The following is a 27,088-nucleotide window of genomic DNA, read 5'->3' on the forward strand; positions in this document are numbered from 1 at the left end:
CCGCGAGATTTCTTCATAGAACAGAAGAAGACGTGAACTGAGCTGGTAAGTCCCTTTGGTCCTATGAATATGGTTATCTATAAACTCGATTTGATTCTTAGTTTTTTTTAATAATGATAATAATCATAACTTCATTTAAAAAGACCTTTGAAACTTCTTAACCCTTTGAAAAGAAAAATATCTCTTTCAAGACGACGACTCTAAAACGTTTTATTGTTTTTTTCCCCCCCTTTCTAGATCTTCCCTGTTATACATATATACCTTTTCGATTCTCTTTTTTTGCTCCTGTTTGTGGAAGACATCACCGTATTCATTGCCATGGCGTGTTCAGAAAACTTTATCGTGCTCGATCTAGAGGGTTTCCAGTCCTACAACCACAAGAAGGGTGAATTTACCTACGTTTTAAAAGAATTGGGCTATGCGACAAAAGATTTTTTGACCGTGGGATCGTTGACGTTTACTCCTGCTCACCCCTTCCACCAACTGAGTTAAAAAAACCAAAAGACAAATGCCTGGCTGACAAGAAACCGGCACGGACTTCGTTGGAACGAGGGTCATATTCCCTACAACCATTTAGGACGCATTCTCCAATCGCTCACTCACAGCTTCTCCACGATTTATGTGGTGGGATGTCAGAAAGCTAAATTCTTTGCTAAAGCCTTGGATTATTAAAAACCCGTGACGGAAATTTATGTGCCAGATGGAATCATTTGGAAGTATCGGGAAAAATATGCCCGACATCATCAAAGGATGAAATATTTCCATTGTGCCGAAAACAAAGTGCGCAACTATCGATGGCATATTATGGAAGGAGATTTTCATATCAATCACGTCTATCCAGACGGAACGGAGAAAGAGGAGAGGATTCAGGAGGAAGCAGACAATCCTCTGCAAGCTTTTGATAAGGCCTACGATCAGTTAGAGAAGGATCCGTCCCCAAAAGCGTACGATAACCTCATCCAGAAATGGGATAATCTGTCCTGTTTCCAAGTGATGGAACATCCGGATGAGCATACGCCTTTAAACTTGATGGGCTCTTCTACTTCTTCTTCTTCTTTGTCGTCAACTTCCTCCAATAACTCGAGGAAGACGGAGGGTTGGGGAGACATACCTGAAAATATTCCCCATTACGATCCAGCAGCCTGTTGGGACGAACCTTCCAAAGAATCTCATGAGACCCCCAAAATATCTTCAGAGGATCCAAAGACAAAATCCACTGAGTGTTGGGACGATGAACGGACGACTCATGATCCAAAATCCACTAAGACTATGTCCACTTAGTTTTGGGACAATGAACAGACGACCCATGCTCCAAAATCCACTGAGATTATGTCCACTGAGTGTTGGGACGATGAAACCGAAAAGACGACAGAGAATTGGGATGACCGTTCTCAAAAGTATTTGAATTGATATATACATAAACTCAGGAGAAAAAAAAATAAAGAAAAGATTTTTAGAAATAAGTAGGGAAAGGTTCTCCGCTTTCCCTATATTTATGGAAATGGACTGAGAAGAGAGGGAGACCAAAAAAAATGGGTCTTGGAAGGAATGAGTGCAAATGCATTCGATTCCTTCCGAGACCCATTTTTTTTGGGTCCCTCTCTCATCCAATCTTGGAAAAGAACTTTGTCCTATTTTTCTAGGTCCATTCAAAAAGAAATGAATCTATCCATAAATTTTCTTAAAAGAAAAAAAACAAAAAGATCCATTACCTCTTGACGGTCCAAAGTCGAGAATCTTGGAAAACGTCATCCACTCTCTCCATCCAGTCAAGCTTTTCTGTAGAAAATCTAGTAGGTGCATCTGCATTCTTGAACACCCGGCAGTTATTATTGGACGCGAAACGTCGAATGCTGAAATAGTTAACAGTGAGCCCATTCTTAAAGAAACGGGGATGTTTTATTCATCCAGTCGAGTGCCGAAAAATTTCTGAGAGCCGAAGAAAAATTTCTCTAGCTGAAAGAAAAAAAAAAAAAAAAATACCCCCCTTTTATTCTGAAAATTGATGTCTTCAATTTTTCACAAATTGAAGACATCAATTTTCAAATTTTCAGAGTAAAAGGGGGGTAATTTATTTTTCAGAAACTTTTCCCAGCCGACTCGATGTGAATAAAACTTTACTGTTTGTTAAGAATGTTATTTAATGGATCGATTTCAACCTATTGAGTTTCACTTGAGTTCCGGCCGTGCTGTGGGCCCACCTGGATACAAGTTTTGCCCTTTTGGAATAGAATAAAACTTTACTGTTTTTTAAGAATGTTATTTAATGGATCGATTTCAACCTATCGAGTTTCGCTTGAGTTCCGGCCGTGCTGTGGGCCCACCTGGATACAAGTTTTGCCCTTTTGGAATAGAATTTCCGTCAAGGTAGGCAGGCTACTTTTCCTCTTTTTGCATTTTTCATGTCATTTCATTTGTATTACAATATACTGAAAACGGGCGTTCGAACTGATTTCTAGGCTATTTCTATACAAATGGAGCTCGATCCAAGAAAGAAATGATGTCTTTTTTTATTTCGTGGACTGCCAATTTGTATTGGAATATACTGAAAACGGGTGTTTGAGTCGATTTTCAGTATATTTCAATACAAATTTAGCTCGGTCCAAGAAAGAAATGATGTCTTTTTTTTTATTTTGTGAACTGCCAATTTGTATTGGAATATACTGAAAACGGGTGTTTGAGTCGGTTTTCAGTATATTTCAATACAAATAGAGTACGATCCAAGAAAGAAATGATGTCTTTTTTTATTTTGTGGACTGCCAATTTGTATTGGAATATATTGAAAACGGGTGTTTGTGTCGGTTTTCAGTATATTTCAATACAAATAGAGCTCGATCCAAGAAAGAAATGATGTCTTTTTTTATTTTGTGGACTGCCAATTTGTATTGGAATATATTGAAAACGGGTGTTTGAGTCGGTTTTCAGTATATTTCAATACAAATAGAGGTCGATCCAAGAAAAAAATGATGTCTTTTTTTTATTTTGTGGACTGCCAATTTGTATTGGAATATACTGAAAACGGGTGTTTGAGTCGGTTTTCAGTATATTTCAATACAAGTGGAGCTCGATCCAAGAAAAAAATGATGTCTTTTTTTTTATTTTGTGGACAACCAATTTTGTATTGGAATATACTGAAAACGGGCATTCACGTCGGTTTTCAGTATATTTCAATACAAATGGAGCTCGATCCAAGAATGAAATGATGTCTTTTTTTTATGTAGTGGACAGCCAATTTTGTATTGGAATATACTGAAAACGGGCGTTCACGTCGGTTTTCAGTATATTTCAATACAAATGGAGCTGGATCCAAGAAAAAAATGATGTCTTTTTTTTATTTTGTGGACAGCCAATTTTGTATTGGAATATACTGAAAACGGGCGTTCACGTTGGTTTTCAGTATATTACAATACAAGTGGAGCTGGATCCAAGAAAAAAATGATGTCTTTTTTTTTATTTTGTGGACAGCCAATTTTGTATTGGAATATACTGAAAACGGGCATTCACGTCGGTTTTCAGTATATTTCAATACAAATGGAGCTCGATCCAAGAAAAAAATGATGTCTTTTTTTTATGTTGTAGACAACCAATTTTGTATTGGAATATACTGAAAACGGGCATTCACGTTGGTTTTCAGTATATTACAATACAAATGGAGCTCGATCCAAGAAAAAAATGATGTCTTCTTTTATGTAGTGGACAACCAATTTTGTATTGGAATATACTGAAAACGGGCGTTCACGTCGGTTTTCAGTATATTTCAATACAAATGGAGCTCCATCCAAGAAAAAAATGATGTCTTTTTTTTATGTTGTGGACTGCCCTATTTTGTATTGGAATATACTGAAAACGGGCGTTAACGTTGGTTTTCAGTATATTTCAATACAAATGGAGCTCCATCCAAGAAAAAAATGATGTCTTTTTATTTATGTTGTGGACTGCCCTATTTTGTATTGGAATATACTGAAAACGGGCTTTCGAGTTGGTTTTCAGTATATTCAAATACAAATGGAGCTCTCTCCAAGAAAAAAATGATGTCTTTTTTATGTTGTGGACTGCCCTATTTTGTATTGGAATATACTGAAAACGGGCGTTCGAGTCCTTTTTCCGACTATTTCTGCACACATTCCACTAGATTAAAATGACGTCATGGTTGAGTCCACACAGAGTCGTCCCCGGACAGAGTCGTCTCCGGACAAAGTCGTCCCCGGACAATTTTATATCGAATTTGTATAGAGATATACTTAAAATGGGGTTGGAAAGTATAGAAAAGAGAAGTATTGAAAGTGAAAGTCAAAAAGCAAAATGGGATCGGCTGGGAAAAATTTCTGAGAGCCGAGAAAAAATTCTGAGTCAGAAAAAAAAGAAAAAATATATATATTATATAATATATATTATAAATACTTTTTGTTAATTTTTATCATGTCTTCTAGACATGATAAAAATTAACTAATCCCTTTTGTCTAGGAATGTTGTCTCACCGTTTCTAAAAAATAGACCATGATTCATTCTTTCTAAAGAATAGAATTCCAAGAAAAGAATGGGTTCTGGTCTATTTTTAGAAACGGTGAGACAACATTCCCAGACAAAAGGGGGTACATTGAGTCTGTGCTGTAGACCCTGAAAAACCTATCGGTCACCGGTAATATATCTGGAAGGACCCCAAAAAGCTATCCACTGTCGTTGGAATTGTGTTCACTGGAGGCTATTTCTTTTTTTCGCAATCTCGCTTTTAGTTTTCTCTGAGATTCTTTAGAAATGGGTGAAGATGGGTAGCGTGAAGAGGGGGACACCTGGATCAGGATTCCCGATTAGGGTAGAGAGGTAGGCGTGTTGCCTTTTCAACAGCCCACAGTGTTCTGAACAGAAACGTGGAATGCTTTTATAGAAAAGAGAAGAGTTGAAAGTGAAATTAACTCACCCCCTTTTGTCTGGGTATGTTGTCTCACCGTTTCTAAAAATAGACCAGAACCCAGTCTTTTCTTGGAATTCTATTCTTTAAAAGGATGAGTCATGGTCTATTTTTAGAAAGTGGGAGACAACATTCCCAGACAAAAGGGGGGGTGAGTTAATTTTTATCATGTCTAGAAGACATGATAAAAATTAACAAAAAGTTTTTTTTTTTTTTTTTTTTTTTTTTTTTTTATTTTTTACATGTCAGAATTTTTTTCTGAGCTCTGAGAAATTTTTCCTAGCCGATCCCATTTCGTTTTTCGACTTTCACTTTCAACTCTTCACTTTTCCTATCCACTGTCGTTGGAATTGTGTTCACTGGAGGCTATTTCTTTTTTTGCAATCTCGCTTTTAGTTTTCTCTGAGATTCTTTAGAAATGGCTATACAAATTTCACCATCTATATAGAAATGATGTCCAAACAAAGTCGTCCCCGGACCATCTTGATGACCGAATATGTATAGAAATAGTCTGAAAATGGGCTTGAGGGCCGGTTTCTGGACGATTCATCTACAAATTCGGCCGCATCCAGAAAAACAAAAATACATAATTTCTTTTTGGGTGGACAGGAGATGATAAATTTCTTTTCTCTCTCTCTCTCCCAATATTGGAGGAGAGAGTGGCCCAAAAAAATGGGTCTTGGAAGGAATCGAATGCATTTTGAAATGCACTCATTTCTTCCAAGACCCATTTTTTTGGTCTCCTGATTCAACTCTCCAGTCTATGGAATAGGGAAAGCGGAGAACGTTTCCCCTTCCTTAAGCGGCTGGAGACCATATCGCATCATCACCATCATCATCACCACCATCATCCTCTTTCTGATACTTTTCAACGAAGGCTTGATGTCTCTGGATGATTTTGGGGAGATGATGGATCCCGAATTGAGTGATGAAAAAGAGAGGACTCTTTTTCCTTTCTTGTTCGTCTTGCACAGTCTCTCGGAGGGTGATATACGTTTCCCCGTCCTCCTCGATTTTCGTCAGAGGTCTCATGAATATTTTACACATCCAAGGGAAGAGCGACTTGTTATGCAGGGATTTCGAAGCGACGAAAGCCGCTTCATTCGAAGTGAGGACAATCTGGTTCGGTTGACCCCATTCTTTGGAGTAGTTGTCCAAATCGCCTAGTCGAAGAAAATGGTGTCGATTAGGAAAAAAGACTTGGAGAACACTCGTCGTATGCGAGACGTTCGTAGGCAAGAGAGTCATGATATCTTTGGCATTCCAGTACAGGAATCCTAGATCCACATACGCGTGCACGTAATAGTCATCGTTATATTCCAGTTTGAGCAGCATGGCTTTTGTATTTTTTTTCCGTTCTCAAGGCGAAACACTCGTCTGATATGAACAAGAGCTCGCTGGCGATCCGTTTATATAGACTCCTCAGAGAGAGAGAGAGAGAGAGGGATAGGGGAGGAGGAACAAGGTTGATGAATTCTAAAATAAAAAAAAATGATAACGAAATGAGATCGGCTGGCAAAATATTTTCAGAGCTCAGAAAAAAATTCTCAGATGTAAAAAAAAAAAAAAAAAAAAAAGTTTTGTTAATTTTTATCATGTCTTCTAGACATGATAAAAATTAACTCACCCCCCTTTTGTCTAGGTATGTTGTCTCAACGTTTCTAAAAATAGACCAGAACCCAGGCTTTTCTTGGAATTCTATTCTTTAAAAGGATGAGTCATGGTCTATTTTTAGAAAGTGGGAGACAACATTCCCAGACAAAAGGGGGGGTGAGTTAATTTTTATCATGTCTAGAAGACATGATAAAAATTAACAAAAAGTTTTTTTTTTTTTTTTTTTTTTAATCTCAGAATTTTTTTCTGAGCTCTGAGAAATTTTTCCTAGCCGATCTCATTTCGTTTTTCGACTTTCACTTTCAACTCTTCACTTTTCTATAAAAGCATTCCACGTTTCTGTTCAGAACAGTGTCTCTCTCTACCCAAATCTGAAACCCTAGTCACGAGAAAATATGAGACTAGAAAAATAGTTTAGCTTATTGATCTAAAAAATGTCCCATGCTAGAACTCAGAATTATAATCAGAGCGGGGCTTTCCAGTATCCACTTCCAAGATTTTAGATTTGTCATGGGTGACATGTTCCCAAATTCATAAATTCTTCAATTATAGTCCCCTTCTTTGACAAATGGCTAAGAAATTCTTAAAGAATATCATGATAAAGATTTAGCTATCTATATATAACATTATGTTTTCTTTTCAAAAAAAAAATCCAGTCTTGATCGAAATGAACTTTACGCACAATTTATTGTATCCCCACCTTTCCAAGATTGGTTTGAAGAAGTGATCAAAAAAAATGGGTCTGGAAGGAAAAGGGTGCATTTCGAGAAAAGAAAAGAGGACCCTCTTTTTCTCGCAATGCACCCGTTTCCTTCCAGACCCATTTCTTTTGCCTCCTCAGAACTCTCTTTCTTTTCTCCTCCCTCTCTCTCTTAAGAGGGATTGAAAGAAAGAGGCTAGATGGAAAAGTTTCTTTTTTTTTTCTTTCGAGAAGATAAAAAAAAATTTGGAGGAGGAGCAAATTTTTTTTGGGTGGTGGTGGTTGTTTTTTTTAGAAGGTGATAACTTTAGTGACATTTAAAGAGACCACCAGAGGATCCGTTTGAGTCTCGACGACCTTTTCTTGACGGGGGTCTGTCTGGCAATAAGCGCTGGCATATTGTTTAGGGTAAGTAGAAGAATCCGTCATGCCTGGATGAGGCGGTATGTAGCGCACTCCCAGATTAAAGAGGGTGATGAAGGGAAATTTCTCCCCCGGATAGAGCAGTCGGTAAACGGGTTGATTGGGTACAACTCGAACCAGCGGCTGAGTTAAAATGCTATACACCCAGGCCAGAAGCTGATTATTTTTAGGATTATTTTCGGCCAGATGTAACATTTCTTCGCTGGAGAGGACATATCCCTCTTGAGAACTGCCGAGACTCTCAAGATTTTTTATTTTCCTGAAGACGTGGTGTTCGTCGAAAAACACGGAGAGAATGTCCCAGGTTCTTTTACTGGAAGTATGAATCAGAGGCAAAATGTCCGTAGCGTTCCAAAACAATCTTCCGTCATCCACATAACAGCGAATGCTCACAAACTCATTATATAAGACGCGGATCATCATCTTGAGTAGAAATATGGATACGCACAGCAGTCTCTCTCTCTGGGAAATAGAGTCTGTCTTCCACTCGCCTCTCTATATATACGAGAAGACCACGTGATGGGCGACGTGACGGTTGACTTCTAGAAAAAAAATCAACTTTGTCTATCTCTCTCTCTCTATGACCTTCTATTTTTTCCTAAAGAACACCCCGTCACCGTTTCAAAGGTCATGGGATTGAGAGGAACGAAAGAAAAAAAAACAACCATCCTTTGTATACTACCTATGACCTTCTCCTAGAGACCCCTGTCATTTTCTTCTCGAGAGCTACGTGATGAAAGCTTTTTTTTATTCTAAAGTTTATCAACTTTGTAGACACATGACCCCGTCACCTTCTCAAAGGCCATGTCGTATGGAATGGGACCCTTTTGGTTTTTTCTTTTGAGAAAATAAAAAATAAAACAACTCTATAATCATCTCTCTATGACCTTCACAAACACTCATGTTTTATCATTTTTTTTATTTTAGAATTCATCAACCTTGTTCCTCCTCCTCCCCTCTCCCTCTCTCTCTCTCTGAGGAGTCTATATAAACGGATCGCCAGCGAGCTCTTGTTCATATCAGACGAGTGTTTCGCCTTGAGAACGGAAAAAAAATACAAAAGCCATGCTGCTCAAACTGGAATATAACGATGACTATTACGTGCACGCGTATGTGGATCTAGGATTCCTGTACTGGAATGCCAAAGATATCCTGACTCTCTTGCCTACGAACGTCTCGCATACGACGAGTGTTCTCCAAGTCTTTTTTCCTAATCGACACCATTTTCTTCGACTAGGCGATTTGGACAACTACTCCAAAGAATGGGGTCAACCGAACCAGATTGTCCTCACTTCGAATGAAGCGGCTTTCGTCGCTTCGAAATCCGTGCATAACAAGTCGCTCTTCCCTTGGATGTGTAAAATATTCATGAGACCTCTGACGAAAATTGAGGAGGACGGGGAAACGTATATCACCCTCCGAGAGACTGTGCAAGACGAACAAGAAAGGAAAAAGAGTCCTCTCTTTTTCATCACTCAATTCGGGATCCATCATCTCCCCAAAATCATCCAGAGACATCAAGCCTTCGTTGAAAAGTATCAGAAAGAGGATGATGGTGGTGATGATGATGATGATGATGCGATATGGTCTCCAGTCGCTTAAGGAAGGGGAAACGTTCTCCGCTTTCCCTATTCCATAGACTGGAGAGTTGAATCAGGAGACCAAAAAAATGGGTCTTGGAAGGAATGAGTGCATTTCAAAATGCATTCGATTCCTTCCAAGACCCAATTTTTGGGCCACTCTCTCCTCCAATATTGGGAGAGAGAGAGAGAAAAGAAATTTATCATCTCCTGTCCACCCAAAAAGAAATTATGTATTTTTGTTTTTCTGGATGCGGCCGAATTTGTAGATGAATCGTCCAGAAACCGGCCCTCAAGCCCATTTTCAGACTATTTCTATACATATTCGGTCATCAAGATGGTCCGGGGACGACTTTGTTTGGACATCATTTCTATATAGATGGTGAAATTTGTATAGCCATTTCTAAAGAATCTCAGAGAAAACTGAAAGCGAGATTGAAAAAAAAGAAATAGCCTCCAGTGAACACAATTTCAACGACAGTGGATAGGAAAAGTGAAGAGTTGAAAGTGAAAGTCGAAAAACGAAATGGGATCGGCTAGGAAAAATTTCTCAGAGCTCAGAAAAAAATTCTAAGATGTAAAAAAAAAAAAAAAAAAAAAAAAAACTTTTTGTTAATTTTTATCATGTCTTCTAGCCATGATAAAAATTAACTCACCCCCCCCTTTTGTCTGGGACTTTTGTCTCCCACTTTCTAAAAATAGACCATGACTCATCCTTTTAAAGAATAGAATTCCAAGAAAAGACTGGGTTCTGGTCTATTTTTAGAAACGGTGAGACAACATACCCAGACAAAAGGGGGTGAGTTAATTTCACTTTCAACTCTTCTCTTTTCTATAAAAGCATTCCACGTTTCTGTTCAGAACACTGTGGGCTGTTGAAAAGGCAACACGCCTCCCTCTCTACCCTAATCGGGAATCCTGATCCAGGTGTCCCCCTCTTCACGCTACCCATCTTCACCCATTTCTAAAGAATCTCAGAGAAAACTAAAAGCGAGATTGCGAAAAAAAGAAATAGCCTCCAGTGAACACAATTCCAACGACAGTGGATAGCTTTTTGGGGTCCTTCCAGATATATTACCGGTGACCGATAGGTTGTTCAGGGTCTACAGCACAGACTCAATGTACCCCCTTTTGTCTGGGAATGTTGTCTCACCGTTTCTAAAAATAGACCAGAACCCATTCTTTTCTTGGAATTCTATTCTTTAGAAAGAATGAATCATGGTCTATTTTTTAGAAACGGTGAGACAACATTCCTAGACAAAAGGGATTAGTTAATTTTTATCATGTCTAGAAGACATGATAAAAATTAACAAAAAGTATTTATAATATATATTATATAATATATATTATATAATATCTATATTATATATTTTTTCTTTTTTTTTCTGACTCAGAATTTTTTCTCGGCTCTCAGAAATTTTTCCCAGCCGATCCCATTTTGCTTTTTGACTTTCACTTTCAATTCTTCTCTTTTCTATACTTTCCAACCCCATTTTAAGTATATCTCTATACAAATTCGGTATAAAATTGTCCGGGGACGACTTTGTCCGGAGACGACTCTGTTCGGGGACGACTCTGTGTGGACTCAACCATGACGTCATTTTAATATAGTGGAATGTGTGTAGAAATAGTCGGAAAAAGGACTCGAACGCCCGTTTTCAGTATATTCCAATACAAAATAGGGCAGTCCACAACATAAAAAAGACATCATTTTTTTCTTGGATAGAGCTCCATTTGTATTTGAATATACTGAAAACCAACTCGAACGCCCGTTTTCAGTATATTCCAATACAAAATAGGGCAGTCCACAACATAAAAAAAAGACATCATTTTTTCTTGGATGGAGCTCCATTTGTATTGAAATATACTGAAAACCGACGTGAACGCCCGTTTTCAGTATATTCCAATGCAAAATAGGGCAGTCCACAACATAAAAAAAAGACATCATTTTTTTCTTGGATCGAGCTCCATTTGTATTGTAATATACTGAAAACCAACGTGAACGCCCGTTTTCAGTATATTCCAATACAAAATTGGCTGTCCACAACATAAAAAAAAGACATCATTTTTTCTTGGATCGAGCTCCATTTGTATTGAAATATACTGAAAACCGACGTGAATGCCCGTTTTCAGTATATTCCAATACAAAATTGGCTGTCCACAAAATAAAAAAAAGACATTTTTTTCTTGGATCCAGCTCCATTTGTATTGTAATATACTGAAAACCAACGTGAACGCCCGTTTTCAGTATATTCCAATACAAAATTGGCTGTCCAGAAAATAAAAAAAAGACATCATTTTTTTCTTGGATCCAGCTCCATTTGTATTGAAATATACTGAAAACCGACGTGAACGCCCGTTTTCAGTATATTCCAACACAAAATTGGCTGTCCACAACATAAAAAAAAGACATCATTTCATTCTTGGATCGAGCTCCATTTGTATTGAAATATACTGAAAACCGACTCAAACACCCGTTTTCAATATATTCCAATACAAATTGGCAGTCCACAAAATAAAAAAAGACATCATTTCTTTCTTGGATCGAGCTCAATTTGTATTGAAATATACTGAAAACCGACACAAACACCCGTTTTCAATATATTCCAATACAAATTGGCAGTCCACAAAATAAAAAAAGACATCATTTCTTTCTTGGATCGAGCTCTATTTGTATTGAAATATACTGAAAACCGACTCAAACACCCGTTTTCAATATATTCCAATACAAATTGGCAGTTCACAAAATAAAAAAAAAGACATCATTTCTTTCTTGGACCGAGCTCTATTTGTATTGAAATATACTGAAAATCGACTCAAACACCCGTTTTCAGTATATTCCAATACAAATTGGCAGTCCACAAAATAAAAAAAAGACATCATTTCTTTCTTGGATCGAGCTCCATTTGTATAGAAATAGCCTAGAAATCAGTTCGAACGCCCGTTTTCAGTATATTGTAATACAAATGAAATGACATGAAAAATGCAAAAAGAGGAAAAGTAGCCTGCCTACCTTGACGAAATTCTATTCCAAAAGGGGAAAACTTGTATCCAGGTGGGCCCACAGCACGGCCGGAACTCAAGCGAAACTCGATAGGTTGAAATCGATCCATTAAATAACATTCTTAAAAAACAGTAAAGTTTTATTCTATTCCAAAAGGGCAAAACTTGTATCCAGGTGGGCCCACAGCACGGCCGGAACTCAAGTGAAACTCAATAGGTTGAAATCGATCCATTAAATAACATTCTTAACAAACAGTAAAGTTTTATTCACATCGAGTCGGCTGGGAAAAGTTTCTGAAAAATAAATTACCCCCCTTTTACTCTGAAAATTTGAAAATTGATGTCTTCAATTTTTGAAAATTTGAAGACATCAATTTTCTGACTAAAAGGGGGGTATTTTTTTTTTTTTTTTTCAGCTAGAGAAATTTTTCTTCGGCTCTCAGAAATTTTTCGGCACTCGACTGGATGAATAAAATATCCCCGTTTCTTTAAGAATGGGCTCACTGTTAACTATTTCAGCATTCGACGTTTCGCGTCCAATAATAACTGTCGGGTGTTCAAGAATGCAGATGCACCTACTAGATTTTCTACAGAGAAGCTTGACTGGATGGAGAGAGTGGATGACTTTTTCCAAGATTCTCGACTTTGGACCGTCAAGAGGTAATGGATCTTTTTGTTTTTTTCTTTTAAGAAAATTAATGGATAGATTCATTTCTTTTTGAATGGACCTAGAAAAATAGGACAAAGTTCTTTTCCAAGATTGGATGAGAGAGGGACCCAAAAAAAATGGGTCTCGGAAGGAATCGAATGCATTTGCACTCATTCCTTCCAAGACCCATTTATTTTGGTCTCCTGATTCGTCTCTCTCTCTCTCTTCTCAGTCCATTTCCATAAATATAGGGAAAGCGGAGAACCTTTCCCTACTTATTTCTAAAAATCTTTTCTTTATTTTTTTTTCTCCTGAGTTTATGTATATATCAATTCAAATACTTTTGAGAACGGTCATCCCAATTCTCTGTCGTCTTTTCGGTTTCATCGTCCCAACACTCAGTGGACATAGTCTCAGTGGATTTTGGAGCATGGGTCGTGTGTTCATTGTCCCAACACTCAGTGGACATAGTCTTAGTGGATTTTGGATCATGAGTCGTCCGTTCATCGTCCCAACACTCAGTGGATTTTGTCTTTGGATCCTCTGAAGATATTTTGGGGGTCTCATGAGATTCTTTGGAAGGTTCGTCCCAACAGGCTGCTGGATCGTAATGGGGAATATTTTCAGGTATGTCTCCCCAACCCTCCGTCTTCCTCGAGTTATTGGAGGAAGTTGACGACAAAGAAGAAGAAGAAGTAGAAGAGCCCATCAAGTTTAAAGGCGTATGCTCATCCGGATGTTCCATCACTTGGAAACAGGACAGATTATCCCATTTCTGGATGAGGTTATCGTACGCTTTTGGGGACGGATCCTTCTCTAACTGATCGTAGGCCTTATCAAAAGCTTGCAGAGGATTGTCTGCTTCCTGCTGAATCCTCTAATCTTTCTTCGTTCCGTCTGGATAGACGTGATTGATATGAAAATCTCCTTCCATAATATGCCATCGATAGTTGCGCACTTTGTTTTCGGCACAATGGAAATATTTCATCCTTTGATGATGTCGGGCATATTTTTCCCGATACTTCCAAATGATTCCATCTGGCACATAAATTTCCGTCACGGGTTTTTAATAATCCAAGGCTTTAGCAAAGAATTTAGCTTTCTGACATCCCACCACATAAATCGTGGAGAAGCTGTGAGTGAGCGATTGGAGAATGCGTCCTAAATGCTTGTAGGGAATATGACCCTCGTTCGAACGAAGTCCGTGCCGGTTTCTTGTCAGCCAGGCATTTGTCTTTTGGTTTTTTTCACTCAGTTGGTGGAAGGGGTGAGGAGGAGTAAACGTCAACGATCCCACGGTCAAAAAATCTTTTGTCGCATAGCCCAATTCTTTTAAAACGTAGGTAAATTCACCCTTCTTGTGGTTGTAGGACTGGAAACCCTCTAGATCGAGCACGATAAAGTTTTCTGAACACGCCATGGCAATGAATACGGTGATGTCTTCCACAAACAGGAGCAAAAAAGAGAATCGAAAAGGTATATATGTATAACAGGGAAGATCTAGAAAGGGGGGAAAAACAATAAAACGTTTTAGAGTCGTCGTCTTGAAAGAGACATTTTTCTTTTCAAAGGGTTAAGAAGTTTTAAAGGTCTTTTTAAATGAAGTTATGATTATTACCATTATTAGAAAAAAACTAAGAATCAAATCGAGTTTATAGATAACCATATTCATAGGACCAAAGGGACTTACCAGCTCAGTTCACGTCTTCTTCTGTTCTATGAAGAAATCTCGCGGAGGACACACACTTTTATACTCGCGCGACATCTGTCGGGATCGCGACCCCATCTAAATGTCAGGGTCATTCCAACCTCTTAAAAGGATCGGAATGAAAGAAACACTTTGATAAAAAATATATTTATGAAAAGATATCTGAGGGTCGTGAGAACATTTTCTCTCCCCACCCCCCGCCTATTTCAAAAAAAAAAATAATAAAAAGTCTTTCTTGGATCGCGTCAAGATTACAAAACAACTCACAGGACTTGTTTATCTCGATCTTGTCAGGGTCACCGTTTCACATAAGAAGATGGATGGACCCTGAACTTTAGACATGATAAAAATTAACTCTACCCGCCTTTTGTCTGGGAATAGGGTCTCACCGTTTCTAAAAATAGACCAGATCCCATTCTTGGAATTCTATTCTTTAAGAAAGGAGGAGTGATGGTCTATTTTTAGAAAGTGTGAGACAACATTCCCAGACAAAAGGGGGGGTAGAGTTAATTTTTATCATGTCTAAGACATGAAAAAAATTAACAAAAAGTTTTTTTTTTTTTTTTTTTTTTTTTTTTTTTAAGGCTGAAAGATTTTTCTGAGAGAGCTGAGAAAGATTTTTCCTCCCAATCTTTTTCGACGATGAAAAGGGAAAAACTACTGATCCGATCTCCCTACGCTTTAGGGAAAAAAATACTTATGAAATATTCATGTGTTGAAATTGACTATTCAAATAAGTGACATTTTGTTTCTCATTGGAACTGTTCAACGGCGAGTCCACTCGTCTCATTCTTTGGGGTAGGGGATGAAAGTACAGCGGTTTGTTGAAATCGATGATAGTTTCCTCTTTAGTCGGCGGAACTGTAAATCTATCCCGTCTTAACTCTTCTAATCTCTTTGAAAGTCTTTCCACTTGCTCTGCTAAGGTTTCCTCGGTACTCATGGTCTCTCTTAGTTTAGGGAAGTCTTGACGTATTGGCTAGAGAACAGAGGGTGTTTTTCTCTATATACATATATCATGTGGGAGCGTGTGATTTATAAATCCTTGTGAAATCTTTCTACGTCTTGTGTAACTTGGAAGATTCGTCTTGTGTAACTTGGAAAATTCGTCTTCTTCTCGTCGATTGGGCTGGAGTTATAGAAAAGAAATGGGATTGGAAAGAAATCAACATATTACAAAAAAAAAGGAACTTTTTTTTTCTATTTTTTTTCTCTAGGGATTTACATACCATTTCATTCATGAACATTCAAGGGTTCTCTCCAAGACCAAATTTTAGAAGAGGACCACAAAGAGTACACTTGAGGATCCTCTTTCAGGTCTAGGTGAGATAAGGGTTGAGACCAATATTCTTGGGTCTCTAAAGCATCCCAACTTAGACATTTATTATTATTATTATTATTATTATTATTATTATTATTAGAAAGTTCATCATCCTCCTCCTCCTCCTCCTCATCGTCGCACGAGTTCTCCTGGGGAGATTCTTCCGCTTCCTCTTCGACAGCTTTGCTTTCGGAGGGGTAACAATGTAATTTCCGGAAAACGTAACTACCCTCCATCAAATGGTATCGAAAATTTCTCACCTTGTTCTCGGCACAATGAATCATCTTTTGGAAATATTGGTGTCGCGTGCATTTCGACTTGTTCCGCCACTCGGTTTTCCCTGGGATGTAAAACTCATAAACGGATCGCTGGCAGAGCTTGCTGAAAAATTCGGCTTTATCGTATCCATTGACGTAGATCACCTCCACATTTTCGGTCAGTATTTTCAGGATCGTAGGAAGATGCTCGTAGGAAAGACGACCCTCGGTCCATTGAAGGCCGTGTCGGTTATTTGTAGTCTGGTTGACCACAGCTTGATTGCGGGACGATAAGTCATCGTAATGGACAGGAGGGAGAAAAATCATGGATCCACATAAGGTTAAATCGCAAGTGATGTAGCCCAGTTCTTTCAAGATGAAACATATATCTCCCGTCTTTGGATCATAACAGTGAAAGTATTCCATGTCCAGAACAATGTAGGAATCTTTGAGAGGTTTGGTACTCAAAATGTCCATCTTCTTCAATTGAGGAAAAAAAGAAAACAAAATTCTCTCTCTCGCTCGCTGTGTGTCCTGAAGGAAAAAATGGATAGCGTTCTCTCGCCGTCTCCTCTTTTATAGAGAGAGAGAGAGAAGGTTGCACGTGACAGGTCGTATGAATTCTGGGAAAGGTCACATTCGTATATATATATTTGTTTTTTGAATAATATCGTGCGTATCTCAATACACATCCATCATCATAATAATAAAGGTCACCTTGGAAAGAAAAAGAAATAAAAAACATGGAACTCGTGCTCGACTTTGAAGGTTTCTACGATTCTCAAGGAGCCTTTATTGTGAAAGAATTGGCTTACGTCACATTGGACGGTACTTCTCGAGAGGTATTTTTTTTTAAACCCCCGTTTCCATGGCAAATGCTCACCGAGAAAGAAAAACGAACCGCTGTGTGGGCGAGTGATTATTATCACGGCTTGTCGTGGTACGAAGGAGAAATTCCGTACAGTTATTTTCCATGGGTGTTAACGATGTTGACGGAACCTTTTTCCATGATTTGTGTGCGAGGAGAAATGAAACGGCGGTTTTTAGAGAAATGGTTGCAAAGATCCATTTATTGCATTTCGGGATCGACGCAAGAGATTCTCAAATACAATGGGATCGAACACATGAATTGTCCTAACCATACAAAAGGTTTTTTCCATTGCGCTCTACAAAAAGCGATTCGGTATCATTATTATTTAAAGACACAGAGAAAAAATTCGCAAGGTCGATCCTGCACAATTCAATCTTGACAGAACTCATTAAAAAAAATACATATATCATGTTACTTCTTCAACAGCACAGATGGTTCTGAAGTGAAACTTGGAATTTTGAAATAATAGATCAGGGAGAAATCATTCTTAATAAAATGGTAAAGTCTCGAATCGGCTGGGAGAAAAAAAAATTTCTCAGAGGTGAGATAAAAATTCTCTAATGAAAAAAAAAAAAAAAAAAAAAAAAAAAAAAAACTTTTGGTTAATTTTTATCATGTCTTTAGACATGATAAAAATTCAATCTTGACAAAAAATCAAGACATGACAAAAAATCAATTAATTTTTATCATGTCTTTAGACATGATAAAAATTAATGACCCTCCCTTTTTGTCTGGGAAGGATGTCTCACCCTTTCTAAAAATAGACCATGACTCATCCTTTCGCAAATGGCAATCATTCCATGAATGAATCACGATTTGTTTTTCAAAAGAGTGAGACAACATTCCCAGACGAAAAGGGAAGGGGGGTCGTTAATTTTTATCATGTCTAAGACATGATAAAAATTAACAAAAAGTTTTTTTTTTTTTGAGTTGGAAAATTTTTCTCAGCTCTGAAAATTTTTTTCCAGCCGACTCGAGACTTTACCATTTATATTTACGAATAGTCTTTGGATTATTTATTTATTTTCTTTTAAAAAGAAAAATTCTGAGCTAGACCTATCTATTGGCTTAACATTCTGGTCATAGAAACAGTCTACAATCTCATTTTATTTTTCGAGGCTAATGCACGGGTTCTCCAATCAAAAGGGTTACTATAAAGGGATTGGTTTGAATGCATTTATCTGCAAATGTTGTAGGATTCTGTTGTTGAGAAGGGGGTATATTATTATTATTATTATGATGATGATGATTGTGGCAGATTCGTTTTCTACATGGAAGTCTAATCTCCTCCGAAGACCTTTTCTGGGGATCGTCGATAGATGGTTTTTCAATAGGAATCGTTTCCCTCGGATCCTCAAGAGATAGAGGGGGGTTCTGTCTTGAGACATGGAGCGGTCTCTCCTCCTCCTCCTCGAGAAGTCTTGAGAAAGGGAGAGGATTTTCGGTTCCCTTATTCTTGAGGGGTCTTGACAAATTGAGAGGTCCCTCCTCTTCGAAAGAGAGAGAAGTTTTGGTTCCCTTATCCTCGAGGGGTTTTGACAAATCGAGAGGTCCCTCATTTTCGAGGGGTCTTGATAAATGGAGAGGTTTTTCATCTTCGAGGGGGTTTGATAAAGGAAGAGGTCCCTCCTTCTCGAGGGGTCTTGATAAATGGAGAGGTTTTTCATCTTCGAGGAGGTTTGACAATGGGAGATATTTCTCCTTCTCGAGGGGTCTCTCTTCCTCAAGGGGTTTTGAGGAAGGGAGAGGTTTTTCATCCTCGACGGGTTTTGACAAACTGAGAGGAATCTGAACAGGTTTCTCCTCATCCCCATCATTATCGAGGAGGATGAGGATAAGCTTTTGGAAAGGTTTTTTCTTTTTCTTCTGAACAGGCTCCTCTTGATGCTCGGGGAGAGGGATGGGGTAGTTGTTCCACCATTCTATTTTTTCTTGCTCGAGGATTTTTTCAAAAGTCGTGGCCTCTCTATGATGAGACGAAGGAGGAGAGTCCTCTAGAAGAATATAATAGGTATTCTTCCCAGTCTTCTCGATCGAGAGAGGTTCGTGCAAACATTTATGCAACCATTCACTAAAATGAACGAGAATCCCTTTTGTCTTCTCAAGACGATCCATAATCCTATTCATTTGCGAGACGGTTAGAAAGTGGGACGTGTAAAAATATTTGGCTCGTTTCATTAACAAAATTTGTGCATCCAAAGGTGGAATGTCACGAGCCATCAACACATTTTCGTCGGACAAAAATTCGTCCCGCATCTTTTGATAACTCCCCACGGTATAATAACCCGCACATTTTGAAAAATCGGAGGCTTTCAGGTAAACGACTCCTTGGATGATATAAAATGAAAGATCAACATATTTATATTTGAAAGGAATACACGTAGTGAGCTGGGGATGCCTCCTCATGATCCACTTCGACAAAAATACGAGTTTGGGGCTCTCCCCTTTTATTTATAGAGAGAAAGAGAGTGTGACCTTCCCTTCCCTCCTCCTCCTCTCTCCCTGCTTCCTCTATCTCTGGACGTCCTTGGATTGGAAAGGGTGACTTTGAAAAAAAAAGAAGGTCATGGTTGGATAATTTTTTGTTTATTAAATTATTACTTTCACTTCCTCATTCCCACACACATTCATCTTTTTAAGAAAAGAAAAAGAGGTCATGGAGATAAGATTTCTTGGAAAGAAGAGAGAGAGAGAAACAAAAAAAAACAAATAAAACGGACGTCATAGAGCCTCTATGTGTGTCTGTGTGTGTCTATATAGATATATAAAAAGACGAGAGTACTGGACTAGATCATTTCTTTTCCATTGGGAGCCATGTCGCTATTAGACGTTTTCCCAACTCAACGGATTTCGAACGGGGAGGATTTGAAGACGCTAAAGCAAATCTCCAACTTGAAAATTTTTTTCGCGTATCATTGTGCGACATTTATTCCGCATTTACCACCTCATCAAGCGATCGTTTCTTTCAACCAAGATGTCGAATCCTCCAACCTGCTCGTTCAGAATATATACAGAAATTTATTCGAATCGCAACAAACGAAAGAGGAATCTCCCTTCTCTTGGAATCGGATGGATCGAGCTTTGAGACGGCCCATTCAAACAGACCGGCGATATACAGATCCGCGCACGAGTTTTCGGTGGAAGAATATTTTTCTCACGAAACGATATTTTACGTTTGGAGTGAGAACGACGGCTGAGGACGAAGTTCATATTGTTCAGACCACAGCCGCTCCTCTCGCCTATTACGAATCATCGTCCCCCAATCTGAAGGAAAGAAGTTTTAAAGTCAGCGACAGGATGAAATATAAGAAATATATTCTAAGACCTTTTCAAAACTATGTCGTTCCCCCGAAAACGCAATATCTCATAGTCACAACCCAGAAGAGTCTCTTTCTCGTCGATCGGTGCTCGTACTCGCTTTGGAAACAATTGAAAGAGGAGATTTCTTTCCAATCGCCGATGATGTTTCAAGAAAAAGAAGAAGAAAACCCTCCGCAACCTTTACCCATCCCTTCCTTAGATGATAAGAGGAGCTGGACCAAACCGTCATGGCCCGACACAAAATCGACCCGGCAACGGAATGAAATTGAAGTCATCACAATTGAAGATGAGGAGGAAGAAAAAAAATTTCCTCTTAAAAAACGGTCGACTTACCGGAACCTACCTGGCGTGCAAGATCCGCTTCAGAATCCAGAAGCTTCTTCTTCTTTTTCTTCTTCCCCGACTTGTTCAAACAGGCAAACTCTTTTGGACTCCTCACAGACAGAACCTCTTCCAGTATCCTCTTCTCCTCCTCCAACCTGTCCCGACATCGTAGAGGTAGAATGTCAGACGGGTCCACAAGCTTCAAAAAGTTCCGACATCGTAGAGGTAGAATGTCAGCCGGGTAAACAAGTTCCAACAGGTCCAGAAATCATGGAGGCAGAATCACAGCCGGGTTCACAAGTTCCAACGGGTCCAGAAATCGTAGAGGCAGAATTTCAGCCGGGTAAACAAGTTCCAACGGGTCCAGAAATCATGGAGGTAGAATCGCAGCCGGGTCCAGACATCCTAGATCCCTCCACTCATCCCAAAGAGACTCCAAGTGTTTCAAGACAGCCTTGTGAGGATCCAGCCCTTCCCGTATGGAATGATTATATGGACTTACAAAATTTGGTGCAACAGGAAGGAGAAGAAAATAATCATACGGATGGGTGGGTCAAAGACTGTTTAGATCATTTAACCTCGAATGAAATTGAACTGTTATGGAATTGCATTTCTGAAATCACATCGGAAATGGGATAAAAACCAAAACAAAAAAAAACAATTTTTTAATAACAAATGGGAGGAGGGTCATGATGTCAATTTAAAAAAAATATTATATAGAGTCCAATCTTGGTGGTTCACTTCAGTTTTCCAGCATGAGGTGATCCACGTTTCCCGAAATATGGATCCCATTCCAAGAGAGATTGTGTAGAGCCTTCACTTCAGTTCTTTTTTTTTCCTACCAAGAGGAGAGGGTCCCCAAAGGGTTACCCATGTCCAAAGAGAGAAAGTGTAGAGCATTCATTTCAGTTTTTTTTCCCAAGTTTAGGGGAGGGAGGTCTCAAAATGACACCCCCATTTTCAAAGAGAGATAGTGTAGAGCGTTCATTTCTGTTTTTTTCCAAAGTTAGGGAGTTTTCAAATGGCTACCCATTTCAGAGAAAGAGAGAGAGAGAAGGTGTAGAGCGTTCATTTCAGTTTTCCAACATTAGAAGGTCCCAAAATACCATCTGAATTCAAAGAGAGATCGTGTAGAGCGTTCATTCCAGTTCTCCAAGATCAGAAGAAGAGGGTCCGCTTTTCCCAAAAGGGCTTTCCGCATTCAGAGACAGCGAAATGCAGACTTCAGTTTTCTCCCTCCCCAAGAATAGAGGGTCCCAAAATGGCTTCCCATTTCAAAGAGAGAGGGAGAGGCGTTCATTTCCATTCTCCAAGATAGGGTCGTCTGCTTTTTCCCAAAATGGCTTCCCTATTCAAAGAGAGAGAGAGAGTAAAAGGGTGTGTAGAGCGGTCATGTTCATTCTCCAAGATAGGGTCGTCAGCTTTTTCTCAAAATGGCATCTCCCCATTCAAAAAGAGATCGTAACCAATTTTTTCCAGTTTTTTCCAAGATGGGGGGGAGAAGAAAACCTAGGATGGAATAACACGACACACAGAGAGAAAGAGAGAAAAAAAACGCCATCTTGTCATTTTCTGATAGGGTACCGGTGTTCGAATACTTTTGTGACCGACTGTCTGATTATACTGGGAGAACCATAAAATCGGAAAAGCGATGGGTTTCACAGTTAACGAGGCAATCGAAGACAGACTGGGAAAGAGATATCCTTTTTTTTTTAGCTGAGAAGCAGATTGCCCTGGAAATCCGTGACTCTGACCATATAATTTCTCTATAGACTCTTTGAACTGTATTCAGGAGACATCCTCCATGAGGAAAAAAAAATTTCCCCTTCCCCTTCTAAATCGACTGGAAAGAGAATGAGGTGGAAGAGATCCATCCACGAGAGATCATACTCTTGAACGTCAGACAAATATGAAGTCGAATAGCTTAAACAAAACATGCTTGAAAAGTCATCAAGTCTCGAAAATCTAGGCCTCTCTCTCTGAAGGAAATGAGAAAATGGGAATCTGCGTTTTTCTTCCTCAACGGCTGACATTCATCTGAAGTGACACTCGAAATGCTTAAATAGATAAACGAGAATCCATTCTTAAAAAAATGACGCTGTGTCGTCAATTGGAGAATCGAGTCGGCTGGGAAAATATTTTGAGAGCGAGGAAAAAAAATTTTCTATCTCTATTAAAAAAAAAAAAACTTTTTGTTAATTTTTATCATGTCTTTAGACATGATAAAAATTAACTACCTTCCCCTTTTGTCTGGGAATGTTGTCTCACCGTTTCTAAAAATAGACCATCACTCATCCTTTCTAAAAAGAATAAAATTCCAAGAATGGGTTCTGGTCTATTTTAGAAACGGAGAGACAACATTCCCAGACAAAAGGAGGGTAGGGTTAATTTTTATCATGTTTTTGAGGAGTCAACATGTTGTGTGGACCGTTGAGATCGATTTTTCTCTTCCCGTTGTGTGGACATTGTTGAGCGTTTTGTGAAGCTTTGAAAGAATGGAGGGGTTTTGATGGAGAATATTTCTTTTTATTGAATTTTTAAAAAAAGATTTAAGATTCACATTTTATAACAGGTTTTACATGGAAAGAAGGTTTTTCTTCTAGTTTGACGACTTCTTTTTCTTGGGAGATGTTTCTATTGGAAAGATGGAAGGAAAGACGATTCCCACATTGAAGAAGGTTCATGAGAAACTCGTACGGATCTTGGTTCTCTTCTCGAGCCGATATATCATACGGAATCCGGGACATGTTTTGCAATCGCTCCAGTTCCTCCTCGTATTTTTGCTTGCTCGCCAATTTCATGCGGGGACGAAACTGGTCCAGAATATACAATCCCTGGGGTTGAGTCACTCGAGAAAAAGCGACATATTGTTGAAATCGATTAAAAGGTCCGTGCATGTAAATTGCGATCGACGGAAAGGTGGCTCCTTGGGCTTTATGAGCCGTGATCGCTTCGGCTAACATCAAAGGAAACTGTTCGCGATAAAATGCGAGTGTTTTCGTCGAACAGGTGTCAATACGAATGGAGACGCGATCGATAGGAGCTAGACTATTAGAAAATTGCAGCCAGACTCGCGTCACAACTCCGTCTTCATCCTGGTCTATTTGGTGTAGTGTTCCAATCGCTCCATTCATCCATCCTTTGGATCTGTCGAGCGTTTTAGTCAATTGATATCGCGCTCCTCTTTGTAAATGGAGGACGGATTCGAGATTCGCCATCTGAGATCGATGTAAATGTTGACTCCGTTTCATCATCCTCTTCCGCAATTTTTCGCTCTCGGAATAAATCACGTCTCGAGCCAGACACGAACAGTACGTCCCTCGGGATTGGAGACGTTTCATATTATATTTCTCTGCATCCTTGCTCGAAAAACAGAGAATAATAGCTTCGCGAGGAATTTCGTCGAAACTGCGAACGCGGGACTGAAAAAATGCCACATCGTCCGGTTCTAAAAAGTGATTTCTCGTTAAACGATCGAGTCTCTCCTCGTAATCCAGAGAGAATCGCATACATTCGACTAGTTCATAGTAGAGCGTGGATTGAGGCGTCCACCACCCTTCAGAATAAAAAATGGGCGTGTCGCGAATCGGTTGGAGCTGCTGCAAATCTCCGAATTTAATCATATGTACATTCCCAAACGGCTTATCCGGCACATGACACAATTGTCGAAGTTGCTGGTCGAGGCGCGAAAATAAATTGGATCCGATTGTGGAAACGTCATCCAAAATCACCATCCGTAAAGGAGCATACAGGGGTCTGTAATAGTCTAAAGTTTTTTGGGTCAGAGGTCGAACAAAAGTACCGTTCATTTGAAGACGCAGGGCATGATGCAAAGTATCTCCCGTAATGTAAACCGCTCCTTGAGCACTGAGTGCGAGTTTGAGAACCGAGCACGCTTCGCTAAAAAGAGGCGTTCGAATCAGAGTTTGGTATAAAGCTTGGATCAGGAAAGATTTACCCGTTCCGGCAGATCCTTGCACAATAATATCCAGAGGAGGGGGACGTTTCGATTCAGGTAACGCGTAATAGGTGTACAAACGGACGAGAACGTAGATCAGAAAATTGTATTGCTCTTTATTACATTGACGAATACATTTTTGATAGGCTTCTTCGGACCACATATCCTTATACTGCAAATTCGTATAGCTTTCCCACTGCTTGGGAGGAAGATATTTCTTTCGCGGTCGGGAGTTCTTTTTAAGAACAGCATAACGTTCCTTTTGAAGTATTCGTTCTCGCTCTCGATTAGCTGAATTGCTTCGCCAGCGTCGTTTCTGTTCACGCATTCTTTCCCTAAGACGTTCTCTACTGGATAGGCTCATCGTGACACCACTCAAAAAGGTGAAGTGTGTGTATAGAAAATCATTTCCTTTAATTTATATACATATACTTTTTGAGGAGGGGGGATGTGAAATGACCTCGTCTCGAAACGAACCAATAGCACTTCGAGAAGACTTGGAACGAGATAGGTTTCTTAGTAAGAGAGAGAGCGACACAAAAAAAATATATAAAAAATCAGAATGATTTATCCGTCGACCTCTGGGCTAAAAGTAAACAAACAAAATTTGAAAAGGTCAAGGTGAACTCACTAACTCACTGAATTCATCTTAGAAATCAGATAGGAAAAAAAATGAGGGTACCCATGTTTCCTCTTCAACAACATAGACTCATCTAAAACGAAACTCGGAATGCTTACACAAATAAACAAGAATCCATTCTTAAACAAAAAATGGGGACGTCTTGTCGATCGAGTGGGCTGGAAAAAATTTCTGTAACTCTGAAAAAAAAAAACTTTTGGTTAATTTTTATCATGTCTTCTAGACATGATAAAAATTAATTAACCCCCTTTTTGTCTGGGAAGGATGTCTCACTCTTTCTAAAAATAGACCATCACTCACCCTTTCTAATAGCAACAATTCCAAGAATGAGTCATGGTTTGTTTTTTTCGAATGGGTGAGACATCCTTCCCAGACAAAAAGAGGGGACAGTTAATTTTTATCATGTCTATAAGACATGATAAAAATTAACCAAAAGTTTTTTTTTTTTTTTTTTTTTTTTAACTCTGAAATTTTTTTCCCAGTCAACTTGGCTGGACCAGACATCTCCGGATTCTTTCTGGAATGGACTCTATGATCTATTTAAACATTTCGAGTTCCGAGTTTCGCTTCAGTTGAGTGTGAGCCGTTCTAGAAGAAGAAACCATCCTGTGACTGGATAGAGAGAACTATTCCTTTTTTCCATTCACCCGTTGTGTTGAACCGTTCAGATATTTGCTTTTATTAATATTTTTTTTTCCTAACCCACGCGTCTTTAAACAATGGAATAGTTTGAAAGGGTCAACCCATTTTATAGATATCAACCTCATACCTTCATCTCAACGGGTCTCGAGTGGGAGGAAGGAAGGAGCAGGCGACGAGAACTAAGCATGTCTGTTTATCAAGTAGACGCATCGGGGAAAGAACGATACCCGACCGACCCCCAACATCCTCATTACGAATTATACGTTACGGATCCTGAAGGAAATCCTATCTTGGCTCGAGACGAAAACGGTCATGAGTATTACGCGGTAGATTTAAACGGAAACCAATACATTTTAGCTCCTCGACGGTATGCCCGAACGTCTTTTGGACGAGAATACTACCCGAAATTTCAAAATGGGGACGAGTATTCGCTTTATACGTCTGTTTTACTCCCTTATGCCAAAGACGAATCGGGGCATGAAATGTATCCTAAAAAGGCGGATGGAGTCGAATATTGTTTAACGGCCGGCGATCGAATTCGTTATGCTCGCGATGCTTGGGGAAACGAGTTTTATCCTCGAAGAGCGGATCAGCAAACGGAATACCTCTGTGAAGAAGTGGGGTATGCGAAAAGAGCCGACGGATCCGAAACGTATCCTAAATTTTATATCTACACTTCTGGTTAAGATCTCTCTCTCTCTCTTTCAAAAGAGAAGAAAATAATAAAGAGTGTGTTACTGCAATGGAGCATTCTGACGCGGAACCTGTTTCGTATTCCATTTGGTGTGTGAAATGCCGAACCAAGACCGATACGGTCGACGTCCACTATCGCATGTCGAAAAATCGACGGCCGATGGTCACGGGAAAATGTCAGGCGTGTGGAACCAAGAAACAACAGTTTATTACAAATGCTTCCGTTCCACCTGGAATTCAGTTCCTGGATGAGGAGGAAGAAAAAGGAAAATGTTCCGAGTAAGAAGAAACAAGTATATTCAAATCAAAAATTGGAAAAAGATGGATCTTACTATTATATGCTCTCCTAAAGCGGGTGGTTCACCTTTACAGTTTGGCATACAGACGGATTCGCATAATCCGGTTCCAAGACTCGTGAATTTTCCTCAACCGGCAACTCCACCCTTAGATACTTCTTCTTTGAATGAGTTTTCCA

The sequence above is a fragment of the Stegodyphus dumicola genome, chromosome X1 (assembly GCF_044657685.1).
Source record: "Stegodyphus dumicola isolate Sdum_Otavi_A_Nest chromosome X1, ASM4465768v1".
Taxonomy (NCBI): Eukaryota; Metazoa; Arthropoda; class Arachnida; order Araneae; family Eresidae; genus Stegodyphus; species Stegodyphus dumicola.